This window comes from Brachyhypopomus gauderio, chromosome 5 (assembly GCF_052324685.1).
Source record: "Brachyhypopomus gauderio isolate BG-103 chromosome 5, BGAUD_0.2, whole genome shotgun sequence".
Taxonomy (NCBI): Eukaryota; Metazoa; Chordata; class Actinopteri; order Gymnotiformes; family Hypopomidae; genus Brachyhypopomus; species Brachyhypopomus gauderio.
The window spans coordinates 16,407,336-16,430,966 of record NC_135215.1 but is presented as its reverse complement, the minus strand read 5'-3'; the positions used below and the strand labels follow the sequence as shown (position 1 = coordinate 16,430,966).

The following is a 23,631-nucleotide window of genomic DNA, read 5'->3' as shown; positions in this document are numbered from 1 at the left end:
CAGTGTAGGAGGTTTAAGTTGTATTTTTGTCATTTTCATTTCATACATCAAAAGCATCAAAGTTGCGTAATTAAAACTGTAAAATATTGTTAAATGTTGTGGCGTTTTCACGTTTGTTTAACTTGTTTTGCAGTCAAAAAGAAACTTCTTCGTACCTGCATCTACACAGCGGACATCGGACACCGAACGAGACCCCTTCTTCAGAAAGGTCTGCCTTGTCTGAAACAAAAACATTTCAGCAGAACAACATCTGAAACCAAAAAGTATTAGTTTCAGCGATGCTTAGTTAAAACACAACGAAATCAGCAACATCTGGCTGATTGTACCAGATGCGAACACAGGCGAGACAACATAATAGACATCAAACTGTATTCAGAGGCGAACACCTGGTGGGCGGGGCTGCGTTACCATGACAGTGACGTCAATGTCAGTGTCGAGTAACCGAGGTCGAGTTTTAGAGACGAGCTTCACAAAACGGCCAGTTTAAAGTTAAATAACTCCGACCCGAGTGGACGTGGACGGTTTCCTCCGTCACGAGAAGATCCGTCTAACCGTAAGACTGCGACGTTTAATACAGGGGGAAAGTGTCCGATTGAGATTTGGGTTATTCCCTTTGGCGAGTTAGCATAGTACTAGAAGGCGAGTAAGCCTTCTGGGAATGTTTCAGGGACGCACGGTTTAAGTTAGCATTAGCGTTAGCATTATCATTAGCCAACGGCAGTAACGATGGGTTGTTAGTTAGCTAACTGGCGTTAACTAGAGTTTTTGTAAATGACGGACGTATCTTAAACGGTTCATCCTGTAGGATAATTGACGGCTACACAATTCAATTAAAAACAACTTCCAGCGTTGTGTATAAATGCTATGTTTAAAAGAGCAGTTAGATAATAGAATTAAGCTGGATGTCTCACTTTACTTTCTAGCTAACGAGCTAGCAAAAAGACAAGAAACAGTGGCCAGCTAACTGGCTAACGCTAGTGTCAACGTTACAAATAAGCTTCAATCAATAAAGTTGACTACATGGCTAGTTAACTAGCAAATGTAATGTAGTCCTAGAAAGACCGAAACGCAACTAGTTGGCATTGGTTTAATGTTTCTGGTTTTACTTTATGGACGGAGTGACGACATTTATTTACAAAAACCATACATTAAATACAGTTGTTCTAACTAAAGTAGTTAGAATACACCTAATAATTTTCGTTGCGTTGGTAAACAAGTTTTCTCGATTTGACTGGTCTTCGTCATAAAACAAAATTTTGTCCCTTAGTATTTTGTGGTTGAAACAAAACAAAAAAAATCGGTTTTAACTGTTATAACTAGCTATACATATATATAGCTATAATATATGTGTTTTAAAGGTAAGTTTTGCAACTTTTAACTATTGTAATGAATCTAACATTAATGCAATTTTTACTTTTTAAAAGATTGCAGAGGTGAAAATGTTTATTTGACTTTTAAATCTAGACTTGCCAAGCCTCTACACTTAAGACATGCACATTTATGCTGTGTTTCCCTTTGTATTTTCACACAGTAAGTCTTGATGGGACATATAATTGGGTGAATTTTTCTACCAGTGCTGGACCTAACTCTGCACACGAGGCGAGTGTGTAGTCCTTGACCCAGGCAGATGTTACTACAACAACGAGCACATTCCTGGTAGTGGTCAGAGAACGAGGCCAAAGCTTCCATCTGTCAGGCAGAGTGACTGTCGGAGACAGAAAGGCAGAGAACACGAGCTTTGTGATGTAATAGTTGTGTTGACCGCTGTGACCTAGTAGCAGCGTCCAGCCCCCCTTAGCTCGGTGCAGGACAAAGGTTATGGGAACTGGACACTACTGGCATCTGTTCGCTCCCTGCAGAAGTCGTGGCTAACGTACATTGGTCAGCAGGACAAATCTACTTGGGCGTTTAGTCCTGGCAAACACCTGTCAAATAAGTCAAGATAATTTGTGAAGCCAGCATCCAGTGCTGATGCGTCCTTGAAATTGTCAGTTTGGGTGAAAATCACTTGAATATTTATGTGATTTATAATTTGACTCTTAAATTAGTTGAATGCTGAACACCAGTGTAATACATTAAAATTACTTTGTTTTTTTTCTCTTAAAAACAGGAAAACGTGGGTGCGATAGATTAGAATCCTGCATGAGGTTTATTTTATAGAAAAAATTAGTGTCATAAAACATTTATGAATGGTCATGAAGTTCCTTTTGTGGATAGTGATTTGATGTAACTACAGTGGATGTCACATGGTACACACATTCTTATATCTTGCCTTATCAAGCTACAGACTTTTCATAACCCAGCCTTATTTAACTGTGATCTGGCAACTCATGAAATGATACTGTGTCATGATTTATTTGCATAGTATTTTAGTAAATTATAAAAAATGGGAACATGTGTTTATGCACTGGTCTCCCTTCGGGAACACTTGGAGAAGCGCTGGTCTCACATCAGAGTATCCCAGTAAATTATTAGTTTTATCAAATACTCTCAACTTGGAATCTATCTCTATTTGTTTTTAATCATTTTAGGACGATGCTTATACCTGGGTTTGGTTTTAGTCTGCGCCTAATGGAGATTGCGGGTTTCCTTTTGAGATCCCCAGTCTCGGCCAAAAGAGTAAGTCCTGGGTACCTTAGGGCCTTCTGGGTTAGCTTCAATGATTCTGCCTGATACTCTTTGCTAGCAGTGTGTAAATCCAGCTGCACTCATTGTCTGCTATTATCCACACAGCTGTGTTTATAGCCCATAGCAAGGAATGTTCAGATGCTGATTACCTCTGTATTAGGTGTGTACAGTTAAAGCTCTTTTGGCAGGGTTCCTAATGGTGCGTGTTGCATACATGAACTGAGAATGGTGTGTGGTTGTTGGGGCAGGGAGGGTTGAGGCCAAATTCATATGTCTGATGTCTAATGTGTGTGGTTGGTTGAAAATGTGTATATGCAGGCTACAATTTGTGTTTTCAGGCCATGTCTTGTTTATATATGCATGCAGATATTAGGAGTGTGTGTGTGTGTGTGTGTGTGTGTGTGTGTGTGTGAGAGATAGAGATCAAAATTGGTAGCTCGCGGCTGTAAACATCCCCGACTGGAAGCTGTTGAACATCACCTGAGCTTTCAGTCTGATGTTTGCTACTGCTGGCTCACCCCAGGCACCTCAAACAAAAAACTCTCTCTCTCTCTCTCTCTCTCTCTCTCTCTCTCTCTCTCTCTCTCATATCTGCAGCTTCTCAAACACCTGACAACACCATATTTAGTTTTACTGAAATAATGGACAAAGTATTATGATTATTTCCTGACCATGATGAACTACATCATGATGAGCTTCCTCAGAACTGCTCGCTGGCTTCCAAGAGGTCATGTGACTCATGATTTATCCTGTCACATCCTACTGCTCTATTGAAGTACTTCCAGTGTGGCTCTCCTGCTTCTTTGGTCTGCTTTCCTAGAAAGTGGGTTAAATGTTTTAATGCTGTATCTGCTCCGAATAAAACATTAAACGTTAAAACATAACGTCTCAATAAAATATTTCTGGGTAATTTCTTATAGACTAAATCATAAAATATTCAGAGATCTACTTGCAAACACAGGATTGTAACTTGTATAATGTGTTTTAAAAAAGTACACTTACAAATGAGCTAAAGTCTAAAAAATGAATGCTGTTGGCATAAAGGGTTAAGCCAAGGCTATAATACAATATATATTACTATGATACAATTTGGTTAAAAATATTGTATAAAAAGTTTAACATGTAGAATGTCATTCACCTGTTTTAACCCTGCTTTGGATTTCTGGGAGAATGAACTAAATTACATTGTTTTATATAAGGGGCATAGCATTATGCTAACTACAACCCATTATTCCACATGCACTATAAAAAAAGGTCAAATCAATTAAATGATAATTGATTAAATATAAGTTGTTTTATTGAATTAATAAAAGATGAATAACAATTAGTAATTGAAATTTGATATGCAAATTTGCTCTAGCTGTCAGGTTGTTTATCTACTGTAGCAGGGTTTGTCATTGCTGTTATAGATGAGGCAGTTGAGCACTGTGGTCCTATTGCCTGTTGTCTTCACTAGAATGTACACATTATGTTGAGATACTGAGTGTAAATGATTCATTTTGCAATGTATGTTGCAGAGCAAAATACATTAAGAAAAGATGATGCAGCACTCAAATTGGTTCATAAATACACACTGCATGTACAAATTTAAAGTGCACTGTCATTATTTTAAAGCCTGCTGCAGGTGTGTGTTTAATGGTGAGTTTCCACTGGGGCACTACGACTCGTTCCTGGTATCGGTTGCCAGGTCTGGAGATATGACTGAGCTGTGTAGGGTCAGTTGACGAATATTACCCAGGTGTGCACTACCTTTTCAGGTTCAAGAGCTAATGGAGATTCAGCATTACTGGTGAACATTTAAACCAGTTACAGAGTAAAATTCTGGAACTAAATTATTTGTCTTACTTAATACAGCTGTTGGGTAAGTACCCATTAAGCCAACCAATAGGCCTATCTAAGTTTTGCAAGTTTGTCTAGATATTGACATAATTTGTAAGTGACATCATTTGTTAAAGGTAACTCTCATTTGAATATTTATTAATTACTATAACTATTGAAATACATAAGGTGGGCTTAAATGGTTCCGCAGAGAAGAATGCTAAAAAAAGACAATGATTTCCTTTCAAAATGTAAGATATGCTCACAAACCCGATGCATGAAGCTTAAACATAGTTTGCATCAAACATTAAAGCAGTTACTACTGTGCCCACATTCAGAAATGTAACGTTTTTGTCATTTAATATTAACATGTGCTCGCTGCAGTTTGCATGCATTTTGATGGGATGTACCATTTAAGCCCACCTGTTAAAAAAAGCTAATTTATTAATCAGCTTTACAGAACAATTTATGATGCATTTATCCAAATATCAATGTTAAATGTATAACAAAATGCTTACTAGTTGTAGCTGACAACCTTAATTCTTGTGGAAGTATAGCATTAACAGGGCTAGGGGTGTTAGCATGAGATTAGCTATGTTTGCTTGCTTATGAAACTCATATTTCCATTTGAAGGGAAGTAGTATCATTAGGCAAAAGTACTACATTTAGCTCTTATTTTACATAATATTAATGTACTTACCAAAGATGTGGCTGAAAATGGATGATTCGTGACAGGTCTTAAAACACCAAAGTTTTTAAGAGTCTTTTTGTCAAGGGTCCCAAAACTGTATACACATGAGCTAGGCTCAACAATGGAAAATGTGATTTGTATGCAATAAAAAATGTTATGGAAGTAACAAACCATTTGATTGGATGAAGTAATGTATGCCAAAATCAGGGTTGCCAACTTTTTTTTTAGGATGTATGGCGTGTGAGCGTGTGAAGACGGTCAAATGCATGTAAGCACTAATCTACTGAAGCATTGGTATAAATCGTAATTGCACTTTATCTCTGGGAACACTTGCTAATTATTGCACTCACACTGCATGTAGTCTTGTAGGTATTTCAGTCTTGCTAGGTATTGCTCTGTGTCTAGTCTTATATTTTGTTGTCTTCTTTCTAGGTATCGGCACTGGCAACTGTTTATGGCAGTGCTTGAGCTCGTGTAGTTTGGACTTAAACCTGTTTATACTAGATAGAGATGCATATTCTGACTAATTCTGACACTTAGCACTTTTGTGTAAGTCGCTCTGGATAAGAGCGTCTGCTAAATGCCGTAAATGTGTGTCTCACGCTCATTGCGTGATAGTTGGCAACCCTGCAAAATGTGTTTTTCTTTGTTTGTAAATTGACATCAAAGTTGAAAGTGGGCTTAAAGGGTGCATGGGCTTAATGGGTACACTTACCCTCTTTTGTTGTTAGGGTTTGGGAATAAGTATTCTGCGTCACGCAAGTTCTGGGTGCAGTTATCCTTATTGCTTGACTAGCTTTAATTTTAAGTGTCAGTCTATATTAGATACCGTGGCTCCTGTTAAAGTAAGACACTCCAAACCAAGTACTGAACCATGGCTGAATGATGACACTCGTGCTGCTAGACGGGAGTGTAGAAAAGCTGAGCGAAAGTGGAAAAATGACAAACTTGTAGTTTCCCTTCAGATATTAAAAGGCAAATGGCGTCTTTTTCAGAAAACAGTGAAAGCTGCAAAATTATTTTTCTGATATTATTCTGGCAAATAAAAACAAACCTTGTGTATTGTTTGAAACACTGAATAAGGTTCTTAATGTCCCATATGCAGCCTGTCCGGAAGCTTCTGTTGAATTGTGTGAGAGGTTCCTGCATGTCTTTGTTGGTAAGATCGAGAGCATTAGGGCCCTTATTGGTCCACCTTTGTCTGACCTACCTGTAGCTGCCACATTCTCTGCTGTTCTTGATAACTTTGAGCCTGTCAGTTTGAAGTTATTGGAACAAATTATTGGTCACATGAAGCCCTCCGGCTCACCTAATGACCCACTTCCACCTCGTTTGTTTAAAGAACTTTTTCCAATTTTAGCCCCTGAGGTCCTTAATATTATAAATAGCAGCTTGGCAAATGGTGTTGTACCTGATAGTTTTAAACATGCTGTGGTACAACCACTTATCAAGAAGTCTGGACTGGACACCTCTGTCCTCTCTAATTTCAGGCCTATTTCTAAACTTCCATTCATTTCTAAGATTTTAGAAAAGGTTGTTCATCAGCAGCTAACCGTGTTCTTAGATGAGCACAAAATTCTTGAACAATTCCAGTCTGGTTTTAAATCTCTGCATAGCACGGAAACGGCATTACTGAGAGTTTTTAATGATGTCCTTTTAGCCATTGATAAGGGTCAAGGGGTCATAGTTATTTTGCTGGATTTAACCGCAGCTTTCGATACAGTGGACCATAAAATTCTATTATCTCATCTTTATAACTGTGTGGGTATCCAGGGCCTTGCCCTAGAGTGGTTTAAGTCCTACCTGACACGTAGAAGCTTTTGTGTTCGTTTGGGGGCCACTGAGTCTTCCATAGCCCCTCTCACATGTGGAGTGGCCCAGGGCTCTATTCTTGGGCCTCTTCTTTTCTCATTGTATCTGCTCCCTCTTGGCTCTATATTAAGAAGGCATGGTGTCTCTTTTCATTTTTATGCAGATGACTCACAAATTTATATGCCACTAAAGCGACAGGATACCCACTCTTTGGAAGTACTTTTACAATGTGTTGAGGAAATTAGGGCGTGGATGACTTTTAATTTTTTAAATTTTAATGAAAAGAAGACTGAGGTAATAGTGTTTGGCCCAAATGACACTGGAGTTAATGACTGTGATCTAGGTGCCTTGACACAATATGTTAAACCTACTGTGACAAACCTTGGTGTGAAGTTCGACAGTAATCTGAGGTTTGACTCGCAGATTAGTACTGTTGTTAAAGCAAGCTTTTTTCAAATTAGACAGTTGGCCAAAATTAAATCAGTCCTCCCCCGTCACCATTTTGAGATTTTAATTCATACTTTTATTACTAATCGCTTGGACTACTGTAATGCGCTTTACTTTGGTCTTGACCAGAAATCCATTGCCAGACTCCAGCTTGTGCAAAATGCTGCTGCACAGCTGTTAACAAATACAAAAAAACGAGAGCACATCACCCCAATTTTAAAATCATTGCATTGGCTTCCGGTCCTTTTTCGAATTCAGTTTAAAATTATTTTATTTGTTTTTAAATCTCTTCATGGTCTCGCCCCTCAGTATCTGTCCGACCTATTACAACACTATAGCCCAGCACGCTCGCTTAGGTCAACAGATCAGTGCCTCCTTACTGTTCCGAGGACACTGAGAAAGTGCAGAGGTGATCGCTCCTTTTCAGCTGCGGGTCCAAAATTGTGGAATGACCTTCCTTTGCACATTAGGCAGATTGAGTCACTCGCCGTTTTTAAATCTCATTTAAAAACACATCTTTTTTCATTGGCTTTTGATTTAGTTTGATTTTCTTAGTGCTTTATTTGTTTCTATAGCTTTGGGTTTTGTGTGTTTTCTTCCTAAATTTGGTGTTTTTATTTAAACACAAAATTTAAATTTTTTATTTGTGCTGTTCTATGTTTCTTATTCTTTCAGTATGTGTACAGCACTTTGGTATACATTTGTTGTTTTTAAAGTGCTATATAAATAAAATGGATTGGATTGGATTGCTTGTACTCCATTGAAGCCCTAGTGTGATCATGACGGAGGAGGACTGTGAACTTTGGCTGCTGAGTAGAGAACTTGAGTCTCTGGAGAGGCAAATTAAGGCGCTGTTGTATCGGCAAAGCCAACTTTTTGAAAAGAAAACTCAACTAGAAGCGGGCCGGGATGTGTCCTGCTCTGCTGGTGTGATCGAGTTACCCGAACCTGGAGATGGTCGCAGGAGGAGTGGGTTGCAGGGCTGCAGGAGCACTGGTGTCGTGGTGACGTCGACGCCAGCTAAAGATCTCCGCAACCCGCGTCCTCTGCAGCGGCTGAGGCCGAGGATCATCTCGTTCACCCCTATGCCCGATGGAGTTTGGGAACGGCCGTGCCGAAAAGGAAGACGAAGCTCACCGTCACCACCACAGCCAGAGCTCACTACCAGTAACATGTATGAAGCCCTTAGCTCCATGGCCTCTCCAGAATCAACATGCATATCAGCAGAAAATGTTTGTCATGGGAGATTCCATTGCAAAGCACTTGGAACTGGCTTTGCCAAAAGGTACTGCATGTATTTCTTGTTTTCCAGGCGCTCGTGTTTTAGACATTGTCAGAGAGGTTCCTGTTGTTTTTAATAAAAATACATAGGAGTGGTTGTGGTACACGCAGGAGTAAATGACGTACCCACCCGCCAGAGCGAATTACTTAAGGACCATTTCTCCTCACTACTGCATAGTCTAAGGAAGACAACAAAAGCAAAGATTGCCATTTCCGGTCCTTTGCCGACTTACAGAAAAGGATGTGAAATGTTTAGCAGAATGTTTGCATTGAACTGTTAGTTAAAAGACTGGTGCAACAATAACAATGTGGGTTTTATTGACAACTGGGATGCCTTCTGGGGAAGACCCGCTTTCTACCGCAGAGATGGTTTGCATCCAAGTCGCAACGGATCAAGGATCTTATCAGAACATTTTAATGTTTTTAAGTATGACTTGAAAAGAGGGGGGTAAACTATAGTACTGCCAACAAACAATGTTACTCCCCTCTGCCATATTCATCTATGGCCATCCCACGGTTAATGACTAGCTGCAAAATGGAACCATCCAAAGACCTTAGCGGTAGAACATTGTCCAACTTAGATTCTAGTGTAATATTAATCAAGTCTCAGAGAACAGAAAGCCCAAAAAAATGTATCAGGATGGCGTTTTTAAATGTAAGATCGCTGACCAGTAAAACTTTTGTCATAAATGATCTTATAAGTGAGCGCAAATTAGATTTATTTGCGCTCAAATTAGAGCGCACAATAACCAAGCGTTATCTCAGTGATGGCAGTGCCGTGGCCTTCACAGACATTATACAGTCCCTCCCTCCCCTCTCAGAAAATGGGAATGAGCTAGTTGAAACATTCACACACAGAGTTAGGAACTGTATTGATGCTGTGGCACCAAAGGTAACTAAAATAATCTCTGGTAAAATTAAGATGCCCTGGAGAAACACTCCATCTGTTGTAAAATTTAGGCAAGATTGTAGGCAGGCTGAGAGACGTTGGCAAAAGTCAAAATTGCAAGTACATTTTGATATTTATAAAACAACATTGCAGAATTATAACAGTGAAGTGAACTCGGCAAGGAAAAACTATTTCTCTACCTTAATCAATTCATCCAATAATAACTCAGCTGTCTTGTTCAGAAGCATAGATCAGCTAGTAAACCCCACCTCCTGTGGCTTCCCTGAGACTGTTTCAGTTGAAAAATGTGAGGAGTTTGCTATATTTTTTAGGGACAAGATTACTAGTATAAGGCAGAACATAGCAACAAGCACTAATAGACCATCAACCCTTACATCAGTTACTCAGCCTAACTTTAATATGTCTTATTTCCAAGAAGTTGACATGGTAACACTACTTGATGTCATCTCATCACTAAAATCCTCTACTTGTGAACTGGACCCTTTACCAACAAGCTTTTTCAAGCAGGTTCTGAGCTCATTAGCAAATGAAGTTCTAACGATTGTTAATCAGTCTCTGCAATTGGGTGAATTCCTTAAAATCTTTAAAACTGCAATGGTTAAACCACTATTAAAGAACAGAAATCTTGATCCCACAATTCTTAATAATTATCGACCTATATCTAACCTTTCCTTTCTTAGCAAAATAATAGAAAAAGTAGTGTCAATCCAGTTGAATGACTATGTCGAAGTAAATCAAATAAATGACACTTTTCAATCTGGTTTCAGAGCTCTCCACAGCACTGAAACAGCCCTAGTTAAGGTAGTAAATGACTTGAGATTGAATAAGGATGCAGGCAAACTCTCAGTCTTTTTTCTGCTAGATTTAAGCGCCGCTTTTGACACCGTTGATCATGAAATACTTCTTGATCGACTACAGAGCTGGGTAGGCCTTAGTGGCTTAGTCTTAGACTGGTTTAGATCATACCTAACTGGGCGTGATTACTATGTAGCATTAGGTACCTCTTCCTCCACACGTCAAAAAATAACTTGTGGCGTCCCCCAAGGATCAATTCTTGGGCCGTTACTATTCAACCTATATATGCTTCCATTACCACACATCATTAATAAACATGGTATTAGTTATCATCAATATGCAGATGACACTCAACTTTATATTTCGCTAGAACCTAAAGCCCTAAAATCAATTTGCTCACTGTTTGACTGCATAGATGATATACAGACATGGATGTCTGACAATTTTCTACAGTTAAACAGAAGACAGAGGTTCTTGTTCTTGGCAGTGATTCACAAAGGAATGATGTCCAGACTTATTTAAATCATATGAATCTGAATGCCAGACAATGTGTTAAAAACCTGGGCGTCACCTTTGATAATGAGCTCCGCTTCAAATCACACATCATGACTACATGCAAGACAGCTTACTTTCACCTTCGAAACATCGCTAAGGTACGAGATATGCTCTCTCCTGCTGACAGTGAAAAACTTGTCCATGCATTTATCACATCAAGGCTAGATTATTGTAACGCTGTTCTATCTGCTCTTCCAAAGAGCTCTTATTTTGCACCTACAGCGAGTTCAGAACGCGGCTGCAAGGGTTCTGACCCGCAGGAGAAAGAGAGATCATATTACACCTGCACTCCACTCACTGCACTGGTTACCTGTCAGCTTTAGAATAGATTTTGAGGTTCTAGTCATGGTTTTTAAATGTCTTCATGGTCTTGCCCCTCTTTACCTCAGTGAAATGATGGTTAGATATGTTCCAGTCAGGTCTCTCAGGTCTTCAAACAGTAATCTACTGGTGATTCCTAAAAGCCGATTAAAGATTGGCGAGGGTGCTTTTAGCCACTATGGCCCAAAGCTCTGGAATTCTCTTCCTGAAGAGCTCAGAGGCATTTCATCCCTGCATAGTTTTAAGAACAGTCTCAAAACATTCCTGTTTAGATCCGCTTTTAGTTAAGAAATTCTCAATCTTATTTACTTTATTACATTATGTTGTCTATTATTTTCTAAATCTAATTATCTTAATAGTTTTATCTTATTTACTTTACTTATTATGATCTTATTTACTTTACTTTTTTACTTTTGATGTTATTTTAATATTTTTATCTTTAATTTCTTTTAACATTTTCTTTTTGTCTTATCTCCTTTTAATGTTTATTTTATTTATACTGTAAAGCACTTTGAGTTGCATGTATGTATGAAAGGTGCTATACAAATAAAGATTATTATTATTATTTAATGTTTATGGCGGAAACATGGCTTGACGAAAATGGGGCAGCCTCACTTATTGAACTGCCCCACAGAATTACAACTTTTATTATTCTGTACGTGAAGGGAAGAAAGGGGGTGGATTAGCAGCTATTTTTAATGCCTCTTTCAACTGCCAGAAGACATTGTTTGGTTTTTTTCCATCTTTTGAATATTTAGCCATTTTATTAAAAGCTCTAGAGCCAGTCCTGTTGCTGATAGTTTATTGTCCACCAAAACACACACCCTCCTTCTTGCCTGAAATTTTGGAATTGCTATCTATCTGTTACTTATTATGATAAGATTCTTCTTTTTGGCGATTTGAATCTTCACATTGACAATGCCTCAGGTAGAAGAGCCATGGATTTTATACAACTCTTAAAAACATTCAGTTTTAACCAGCACATTACAAACCCCACACATATCCGAGGACACACTCTAGACCAGGGGTCACCAACGTGGTGCCCGCGGGCACCATGTCGCCCGCGAGGACGCTATAATTTAATTTATATATAATATATATAATTTAATTCCCATCCTAAGGGTCGAAAATACTTTGTCAGCATAGCTGACCACCACTCTAAGGAATATGATCTACTATATGGTGTTCCACAGGGTTCTGTGTTGGGTCCACTTATTTTCTCCTTGTATATGCTTCCGCTAGGTCAGGGGTGCCCACAGTTTTCAGCTTGCGAGCTACTTATAAGGTGACCAAGTCAGAAAGATCTACCGGGGTGGCGGCGAACGTAATTTGTTGAGTGGATTGCAGATTGGCTACCGTGAATGTCAATCAAAATACAACCATCAGTGCAGATGTGCGATTCATCTACTACTATTTTATGTGACGCGATCTACGCACATTCCTTCGCGATCGATCGCGATCGACGTAATGAGCACCCCTGCGCTAGGTCATGTAATTAAAAAACATGGAGTCGGCTATTAGAGCTATGCTGACGATACACAATTATATATTTCTGTAGAGCCAAAAGATGCAAGTGTCTTAAATAAATTAACAACCTGCTTATCAAGTATAATTAACTGGATGAATAATAATTTTTTTTTATTAAATGAAGATAAAACTGAAATTCTTATAATTGGTAATGAAGCAGAGAGAACTCAAGTTTTAAATAAATTGGGAAATTTGGCTCCAAAATCGAAAGATCAAATTAGAAATCTTGGTGTAATTTTAGATTCTACATTGACTTTTAAGCCTCACATTGATAATGTCACCAAAACAGCTTTCTTCCATTTAAGAAATGTAACGAGAGGGAGATCTTCTTAAACTGCAAGATGCTGAAAAACTGATCCATGCTTTTGTTTTTTCACGATTAGACTACTGTAATGCATTATTCACTGGACTACCCAAAACCACAATTGACAGACTACAACTGGTCCAAAACGCTGCAGCCAGAGTCTTAACACGTATTAAAAAAGAGGGAGCATATAACACCTGTTTTAGCTTCACTTCATTGGCTACCTGTATCATTTAGGATTGATTTCTCTTATTGGTTTAGAAATCTCCAAATGGGTTAGCACCTACATACATCTCAGAGTATCTGATGGACTATGTTCCAAATTGTGCACTAAGATCATCGGGAGCTAGCTTACTTAAAATTCCCAGGATGAAGCACAAAAAGACTGGTGAAGCAGCTTTCTGTTTTTACGCTCCAAAAATCTGGAACTCTTTACCAGTTAACATTCGTCAGGCACAGAGCCTTACTAGCTTTAAAAAGCAGCTAAAAACCTTTCTTTTTAACCTAGCTTTCTATTAGCTGTTACAATTGATTGACTGTTGTTCTTTTTTTTATTATTTTTTATACATTGTTATAATTTAATGATTTGATATCTTATTAAATATCTACTTTTAATTGTTTTAGTTGTTCTGTATTACTTATTGTGTTTTTCTGTTTTATCTAATTTTATTGTGAAGCACTTTGAGCTGCATTTATGTATGAAAGGTGCTATATAAATAAAGTTGTTGTTGTTATTATTATTATTATTAAGTATCAGAACAAAGATGAGTGACTGCTCTTCCCACATTTGTCAATAGAAGACATTTTATATTACCAACCTCAGAATATTATAGCATCCACACTTATCTAACACTAACAAGGTTATTACACAGGGTACATGTGGTAGTGTGCCTTTGCCTCTGGAAATGTAATGGGTAAAAGGGGCTTCTTTATGGCCACTAGGGGTCAGTATAGAATAACAAAAGCAGTGGTGGCATTTTGCTTTACAGTAGGGTTTTAGAGGTCATTTATATTTGCAATATTTTGCAGACACTCATGTGTAAATCATTAGGCCCATTCTTATGTGTGTTTTCCCTCAGGTCATTCTGTGTCTGTTTACCAAGACCACGCAGTTCATGTCTGGGATTTTCATGTGAAGTTCACAGAACCATGCAAATCTTATAGCTCTACTCCAGATAATTTTACTGTTTTTGAAGTTTGGCTCTCTGAGCAAAATGTCATCACTTTTGCAGTTCTTTGTGTATTCAAAGTCTTCACAATTACTTATTTTTAACTGGATTGGGTTGAAATTTGGACAGAACATCCAAGAAGCTGCGAGGATCATTTGCAACATGTAAATATGCTCAGATATATGCTCAGTGCATTAGTAGTTTCTGTCGTGTTGCCATTTGTTTAAATAGTCCTGTGCAGCACATGTGCATGTGTTGTTTATGCCAGAGGTCCCAGCATCCATTGGCTGATCTGATATCCTATCCGTGCTTCAGGCCTGACATGTTCATCTCTTCTACGCTACTGCTAACCAGAGAGACAGTCTCCTAGCAGTTCTCTTGGTGAAGCATCACTGCAGAAGCAGTGACCCTGAGTTACCTTGTTACTACTGCACCTGAATAAATTGTGAGTGTGAGTAAAGCGTGTGTGTGTGAGTACTTGTGCAACCGTTACAGTATTTAAAATCCTTCCAAATTTCATCATCAGATTCTACTGAAAAAAATGCGTCAAATGAAACCAGCAGCATTAGAAAGTAGAAAGAGTAAAGAGAATTGGACACCCTAAAGTTACAATATATAGCACAATGGTTACACTCAAACTCAGAAAACCAGTAGATGGTAAGTAAATATTTGTCAATATCATTTACTGGCAAATGTGTATGACACATTTGATCTTTTGAACTAAATAATAGCAACAATATCTGTATTGTCACGTTGAGGACCCCGGCCCTCAACGTGACAATGGGCGTGTGTTTACGTTGTCCACGTGCAATCGTCTGCGGATCTGTGTGGGGGTGGTTGTGTCTTGTGATAATCTGTTTCACCTGTGGCTCGTCTCGTAATCACATGGGGCTAATGTGGTTTGTCTATTTAATGTGCGCTCGTGCAGTGTCCTGTGCTCGTTGTTGTCTAAAGTCTACACGTTGCCGTGTCTGTTTAAATGTTCTACGTGCGCTATTGCGCAATTTCTGTAAAAATAAAAGTGACGTCTGTCGCAGCCAGGGATTCTGTGTCTCGTCCTTCGCTCCACCCCGAACGTCACATGTATCCTGGACGAGAGCCAATAAAAACCCAGCAATGCCACAATGCTAATTCACACCAGTCTAGCAAAACTCATATTTTGCAATAAAAAAGTCAGTTTCCTAGAATGGAAAAAAGAATCAACAAACTACAAGTCATTTTTGAGAGTGAAATTTGTGAAATTGCAGAATTAGGATCTTAAAATATGGCATTTTATATATATTTCTTCAACTGAACACACCAAGGCTAAGATCAGTATGAGATAAAACTGTTCAAGGTCATATGACAACCAAGCTTAGTCCACAAGGAAATCCGCTTTCAAAATAGACAAAACATTTATACACCTGATAGAGATCTGTTTAGATTAGGGCAGGGAAGGTTTAGCTCCAATTACACCATTTAAACCAGCCCTGCTTCATGGCCTATTGACTTTATCCTGTGTCCTGTTAGTCCCGTGTCCTGTTAGTATGTCCAATAATTATAGGCCACTGTTGCAGGGTTGCTAACTTTTCAAGATCACTTGGAGTGAGATTTGAACCTGGAGGGGGTGGCGAGTGTAAATTGTTCCGGGGGGGGGGACAAACGTAAATTGTTACCGGGCGGGGTGTAAAATGGACACAAATTAAGTATTATCGCAATTGATCGATCGCCAGTGGTTGGTGCAAGAGCAAACTAGTAACTCATTGAATCATAGATGTGGATCAGAGGTAAATAAACTAGATTTTTTTTTCGGCATGAGAAATCGGATGTGTGGAGTGAGAGCGTGTGAAGACCATCAAATGCGTGTGTCTCACGCTCAATGCGTGAGAGTTGGCAACCCTGCTGTTGCAATAACCTTCTACTTTTTTTCCAGCATTTCTTTCAGCTCTTGGTATTGTCGAGCTTCTCGTGTTCCTTGTGCCTGATGTTGCTATCACGGGTTTATCACATGCATCATTACAGCCTTATTCTGCTGTTTGTCCATCACTACGGTGTTCAGTTGTTTCTCCATTACCATTTTATCAGTCTGTATGTGGATGTCCCACAGGATCTTAGCTCGGTCATTCTCCACCACCTTCGGAGGAGCGTCTCTCTTTGACATTGGAACATCCAGCCCATATTTGGCACAGATGTTTCTGTATACTAAACTTGGTTATGATGTTCCATATATACTGCTAGCATCTTGTTTCTTACTGTTCTGTGCTGGACTGTCTCGGGTATCTTTGCACTGCATCTGTGGTCCTACCTGGTGTGGTAGATCCAGCCTCTATTGATCTCATATTGAGAGCTTGTTCCTGTGCTGCCATGATTAGTGCCTCTGTGCTGTCTTTCAGTCCAGCCCTTTTGCAGCCATTGGTAGGATTTCTCCACATCACAATCTCCAACTGTTAGCTTAGTGCAGGGGTGTCTCAAACTCAAAAACACAGTGGGCCAAAATTTAAAACCTGAACAAAGTCGCGGGCCAACATTGAACAAATGAACCTTTTAATATGGACCAAAACAAATTTTGCTTCAACATTGAATATGGAACAAGCAACGCTTATTACCGTACATTATATATACAAATTTCAATTAAAAAAAACACATCAATGGCATTCATTTATTAAATAAAATTTTTCTTTTCTATTTGCAGCCTTCTGAATTTAATATCAAAATTAAAATTTTCCACTGGCTAATATTTAAAAAAATAAAATAAATCAATCAACCATTCAAGCCAATGCCTTGGAATAGCAAGAAAAAGTGCATTAAAAAATGTTAATTATTGCTCAGTTGCTACACGCTGATCTACTCTGATGTGCCCAAGCCAGATGCCTGGCATCTCTTCTTGGATGCTATTTCATCAATGTCTGGGCTCAAGCTCTGAGTTGAAGAAATCCTCAGTATCGAGCAAAGGTGTTCATCAGTCAGACGTCTCCTGAGAGATGTTTTGGTCATCTTCATAGAGGAGAAAAGTTGCTCACATAGATAAGTGCTGCCGAACATAGAGAGCATCTGAGCAACTTGGGTGCGGAGCTGAGGCATTGTGTCAGGGATGAACTGTGGAAACTGTGCGGCGCCTACAGCATCATACTTTGCTTTCAGCGTGTCCTTGCACTGGAGTTCAATCAGCTCCATTTGCATGTTGGTTGCTGCATTTTCGACATCAACTGCGAAGGGATTACTAAGCAGTTCAAACCTCCATTTCTGGACGTCAAAGTCGGCAAATCGTCGGCTAAAGTCAGCGCTGAGTACGCTGAGTTTTTCAACAAACTGTGCGCATGTTTTCTGCCTTTCTTTTCACCATTTTTGGGAAGGGGTAGCACCATTGACAGTCAATGGGTAGCACAGTGACAGTTGTAGTGTGAAGTTACTATGCCTACTGTCCTACTGATTGACGCGCCAAAACAACAGCAGGGCATTATGGGATTTGTAGTATTAGCGGTGAATGCGCTGTACAGTATAATACCAGGGGCAAGCTCTAGTAGTCATTTGGTATTGTCTCGCGGGCCAAATATAATTACAACGTGGGCCAAATTTGGCCCGCGGGCCAGAGTTTGACACCCCTGGCTTAGTGCATAACGTGCAGGGCTTTATCCTCCTATGACATTCCATTTCCTCCTCGTTCCCATCTTCTTCAGGTTATTGTTGATTTATGTATGCATGTCAGTGTGTATGTCAATGTTTTTTGTCTTATTATTATATTTGCCTTCTGAGTTATCGGACAATCATACAACCTTATTGATTGTTTTATGCTTCAGTAATCTTCTGCAAATATTGACCTATGCAGTCCTGCCAACAAAGTCTTACGTATCCTCTGAAGAGAGGTGGTAATGGCAGCTGACTGTGTACATCGTCATGGCGGGGCTGTGGCTGGCTGTAGTTGTCTCTTCTGTGTACATCGTCATGGCAGGGCTGTGGCTGGCTGTAGTTGTCTCTTCTGTGTACATCGTCATGGTGGGGCTGTGACTGGCTGTAGTTGTCTCTTCTGTGTACATCGTCATGGCGGGCTGTAACTGGCTGTAGTCATCTCTTCTGTGTACATCGTCATGGTGGGCTGTAACTGGCTGTAGTCATCTCTTCTGTGTACATCGTCATGGTGGGCTGTAACTGGCTGTAGTCATCTCTTCTGTGTACATCGTCATGGTGGGCTGTAACTGGCTGTAGTTGTCTCTTCTGTGTACATCGTCATGGCGGGGCTGTGACTGGCTGTAGTTGTCTCTTCTGTGTACATCGTCATGGCGGGCTGTAACTGGCTGTAGTGATCTCTTCTGTGTACATCGTCATGGCGGGCTGTAACTGGCTGTAGTGATCTCTTCTATGTACATCGTCATGGCGGGGCTGTAATTGGCTCTTTGTCTCTTCTGTGTACATCGTCATCCTTCACTGACCTCTTTCATAAATGCCTTGTTTTGATTTTGATCAAATGATTTTGATTTGATCAAATCAGAAACATGCTTACAAGATATAGTCTTTCCTATGTTTCCCAAGGCCTGTCACTTCAAACGGACATTTAATCCTCATGTTTGCTCATTTCAAATGAATATAATCAATCTTGTGGCAGATGTGATGCTCCTGGAAAGAGAAGTTACATGCAAACAAACAGTGTCTGGTTCTTTACCTGACCTTCATGCACATTCATAACCCTGAACGCTGGCTGACCTTAGCTGACCTTGGCTACAACTTGGACATTGTTCCAGTGCTCTCAATTCATCCAATAACATTTCAGTGTCATTTTTATTTCAAGACTACATTCAGGCTGTATATCCATATTTTTCATTTAGCTGTCCAGGTGGTTGGAACTGAATAATCCAAGATAATCTTGCATCAGGAAGAAATTAATATGGAACTAAATTGTGTTTTGTTATCAACTTGCCTACAGCAGCTGTTGGTGTTTGGCAGTGGGCCACTTTTGACATGGCATACCTTGATCTAAGTGAACCGTAGCCGCATGCAGATGTCAGACGTCTGGTCCACGTGCCTGACGTGTCCGGCAGTGGAACAGGGGTGCCAGGTGAATGCTGGTGTTGGCTGCGGGCTATCTCGGGAATCTCAGATGTCATGGTATGCAGATGAGATGATGGAGGCTTGCAGTTGACGATGTGGGCTGGGGAATGAACTCTCGTCACCTAGGAAATGGAGCTGTCAAAATACAGTTTTACATTGTAAATCATTTCAATTCTGTACTTATTCATTGTTTATGCTCTAGTCCTTTTAAAGTGATGGCAAAATGTAAACTCATTTTAAACTATAAAGAAGAGTGCTTTTCATGTCTAGACTTGCAGCAGCATAGCATCAGATACTTATGGTGTACTTATTATACACCTTATGGTAGCGTCTGTTAGTGAGACGAAGATCTCAGATACTCCAGGGCTCAGTTCTTTAGGCCCTTTGATGAAATAGCCCTCAGATAAATAAATAAAACCTCTTTGATCTGGCGTGGCCGGCTCTAATCCAGCTTTGAGAGATTCTCCCTGGTTTGATACTGGGGGTGATGGATGTAACCCCAGGGCTTATGGGAAATGTCTGTGAGAGCTGATTGAGGAGTCATGGGACTTGTGTTTCCACTGGCTTCTGTGCACATCTGTAACCAGGTACCACTCACAGTGGAGAAGTCCAGACAACTGATTTCATTTTTTCTTTTCTCATTTTGATTTGGAAGTTATTAGGAATACAGAATAAAATAAAATAGTGAAACCAGCCATGTCTGAGTTCAAAACACCCTGGAGCAGTGTTTTGTTTACAGCCTAGCTATAAAAACGTAATACTCTGATGAGGAAGTAGGAATGGATTCCCTCAGCTCTGAATGCACATTTAAGGATTTATTGTAAGAGACCAGGTTTGTGTGCAATGATTTGTATATGCATGCACATGGAAAAACCTTGTTTGGTAACACCATGTAGCTTTTTCCTACTGATGCAAGGAAACTGATGTCTCAATATTTTGAGTGCATTTTAAGCATCATGGGCTAACATAGATCTAATGAGTGAATTCTTATACTTAAAATATTGCTTATAAAAGTTCATTTCATTTTAAATGATAAAAAATACTCTATTTCAGTTAGACACATTTTTCCTCGGCTCCTTCTCCTGTCTCACACACAAATATAAAAATAAACCTCAGATAGTGTTGAGCTCAGAGCTAACGTGTTAGGAGAAAATCCCCACGTTTGACCAGCAGAGGCTAGCACTAGCTCACAGAGTCCAACGTGTGCTTCAGTACAAATTTATGATCATCAGAAAGAACACAGGTAACTGGAAAAACAGGAAATCAACAGAAGTAGAAACAAAACCAGAAAGTTCTCCTCATACTGGAAACTGTTCCCCACCCCTGTGTTCCCCACAATCACAGGTACAGTGAGGAGAACAAGTATTTGATACGCTGCCGATTTAGCTGGTTTTCACACTTGCAATGCATGTAGAAATGTGTAATTTTTATCATAGGTGCTCTTCAAGTGTGAGTGATGGAATCTAAAAACAAAATCCAGAAAATCACATTGAATGACTTTTAAATCATTAATTTGCATTTTATTGCAGGAAATAAGTATTTGATACCTTACCAAACAGTATGAATTCTGGCTCTCACAGACCTGTTAGTTGCTCTTTAAGAGGCCCTCCTCTTCTCCACTCGTTACCTGTATTACCTGCACCTGTTGGAACTAAATAGAATAAAAAGACACCTGTCCACACTCACACACAAACAAACTCCAACCTCACCACAATGGCCAAGACCAGAGAGCTGTGCAAGGACATCAGGGACAAAATTGTAGCCCTGCACAAGGCCGGAATGGGCTACAGGAAGATAGGGAAACAGGTTAATGAGAAGACAACTGTAGGCACAATAATCAGAAAATGGAAGAAGACAAAGAACAGTCATCCTCTCTCGGTCTGGAGCTCCCTGCAAGATCTCACCTCGTGGGGTTGCACTGATAGTGAGGAAGGTAAGGAAAGAGCCCAAACCTACTCTGCAGTACCTGGTGAATGACCTGCAGCAAGCTGGAACCACTGTTTCCAAAAAAACTGTTAGTAATACATTGCGCCATCATGGCTTAAAATCCTGCAGCGCACGCAAGGTCCCCCGGCTTAAGCCAACACATGTCCAGGCCCGTCTGAAGTTTGCCTATGACCATATAGATCATCCAGATGAGGTGTGGGAGAAGGTAATGTGGTCAGATGAGATGAAAATAGAGCTTTATGGTCTAAACTCCTCTCGTCGTGTTTGGAGGAAAAAGAAGGAAGAGTACAAACCCAAGAACACCATTCCTACAGTGAAACACAGAGGTGGACGCATCATGGTTTGGGGATGCTTTTCTGCAAAGGGGACAGGGGGCGACTGCACTGCATTGAGGGGAGGATGAATGGAGCCATGTATCGCGAGATACTGACCGACAACCTTCTTCCCTCAGTAAAAACACTGAAGATGGGTCGCGGTTGGCTCTATCAACATGACAATGACCCGAAGCACACCGCCCGGGCAACTAAGGAATGGCTACATAAGAAGCATCTCCAGGTCATGGAGTGGCCTAGCCAGTCTCCAGATCTGAACCCGATCGAAAATCTCTGGAGACACCTGAAACTCTGTGTTGCCCAACAACAGCCTAGAAACCTCAAGGATCTGGAGAAGATCTGTATGGAGGAGTGGGCCAAAATCCCTGCTGCAGTGTGTGCAAACCTTGTAAAGAACTACAGGAAATGTCTTACTTCTGTAATCGCAAACAAGGATTTCTGTACCAAGTATTAAGTTTTGTTTTTCTGATGTAGCAAATACTTATTTCCTGCAATAAAATGCAAATTAATGATGTAAAAGTCATTCAGTGTGATTTTCTGGATTTAGTTTTTAGATTCCATCACTCACACTTGAAGAGCACCTATGATAAAAATTACAGATTTCTACATGCATTGCAAGTGTGAAAACCAGCAAAATATGCAGCATATCAAATAAGAAAATTTCTCACTGTACCTTACCCTCAGAATAAATTCTACACAGGGTTAAAATGAGGAATATGAGTATGTTTCACAGGTTTTGTCCTTTTCTGGCCTGGCCCACTGTCCAAACTTATTTCGTTCCAGATTTATCAAAAGTGTCCAAGCGATGCATGTGTATGTTGTATCTTACCTTCTATGCAGACAATTTGCAGACCTTTCATGAAGTCCTTTCGAGCCACCAGGTCTGACATGGTATACGTGTCACTTCCCCACTGCTAGCAACATTTTGCACAGTCCGTTACAAAAATGCATTCCAAACGTCTCCCACGCGCTTTTACTGTGTGTGTGTGTATGTTTTCCCCCCACGGGTATGCACATGCGTGTACACAGGTGTGTCACCTTCCTCGTGTGTGCTAATCACAGTGCACAAGAGCACACAATACACTAAACATGCCTTGAAGTCCAAATACCACATCAAAGAGTCATGGAGTTAAATGCATATGCCACAGTTCAGTGTGATGGTGACATCTGCAGAATTTCTCAAACGTAGCAGGGCGAAAGGTTTCTCAATGTCATATCTTTTATATGTAGATAAATGTAGTTGTGTAGATATCTTTTATATCTACAAGGCAGTATCTCACTGCATGGAGATTTATTTAAATATGACCATTATGATTACTCTAAATTACTGTAAATATTCTGTAGAGTTTCTGATCATACATTGAGGACACAAGTGAGATGATCAACAATTGCAATAGATTAGTTTTACAGCACTACCTTGGTCTAGTAACGGTATCCTCTCCACTTCAACCTGATCACTAGGCTCAACTCCTGCTACGATGTTACAGCAAACCAGACCTGAAGCTGCTCCAGTTGGCTGAAATGATACTGATGCTTAATGAGACCAGACACTATATACGGTGGCTTGGTGGTTAGCACGTTTGCCTCTCAGCACTGGGGTCTTGGGTTCAAATCCCTATCTGAGTGGAGTTTCCATGTTCTCCCCGTGTCTGCGTGGGTTTCCTCCGGGATCTCCGGTTTCCTCCCACAGTCCAAAGACATGGAGGTTAGGTAAATTGGCCCTCCCTGATTCCCTGACAAATTCTCCCTGAGTGTGTCTGTGTGTCTTCATGTTCAATAAAAAAGCAGTTGTCTGAATGTGTGTGTGCTTGTGTGCCCAGTGGTGGATGGTGCTCCGCCACTAGGGTCTGTCCTCTCTCCCCTTCCTGCACCCCATTCAGTCCCCCAGGGGGCTGTGGATCCCGGTTGAGAGTACGCTGTGCGCAATTGGCTGCCGCTTCTCGCCGGTGTGTGATTGGTCGTGTACGAGTTGTATCCGTGTTAAAATTGTAAAGCGTCCTTGGGTATATAGAAAGGCGCTATATAAGTTGAACATTCATTCATTCATTCATATATGAGTTTTGGTTGTAATA

At 40.0% G+C, this 23,631-nt stretch overlaps 2 long non-coding RNA genes across 2 annotated transcripts; one reads left to right on the top strand and one right to left on the bottom strand.

Annotated features, from left to right (window-relative positions):
• Positions 1–399: 399 nt before the first annotated feature.
• Positions 400–3,512, top strand: LOC143514645 (uncharacterized). The gene is made up of 2 exons (XR_013130934.1): positions 400–553; positions 1,532–3,512. It is a non-coding gene; the product is annotated as an uncharacterized LOC143514645 (long non-coding RNA).
• A 13,695-nt stretch (positions 3,513–17,207) lies between these two features.
• LOC143514644 (uncharacterized) lies at positions 17,208–22,582 on the bottom strand. The gene is made up of 3 exons (XR_013130933.1): positions 22,389–22,582; positions 19,200–19,415; positions 17,208–18,848 (listed from the first exon to the last, which is right to left on the bottom strand). It is a non-coding gene; the product is annotated as an uncharacterized LOC143514644 (long non-coding RNA).
• Between the last annotated feature and the right edge of the window lie 1,049 nt (positions 22,583–23,631).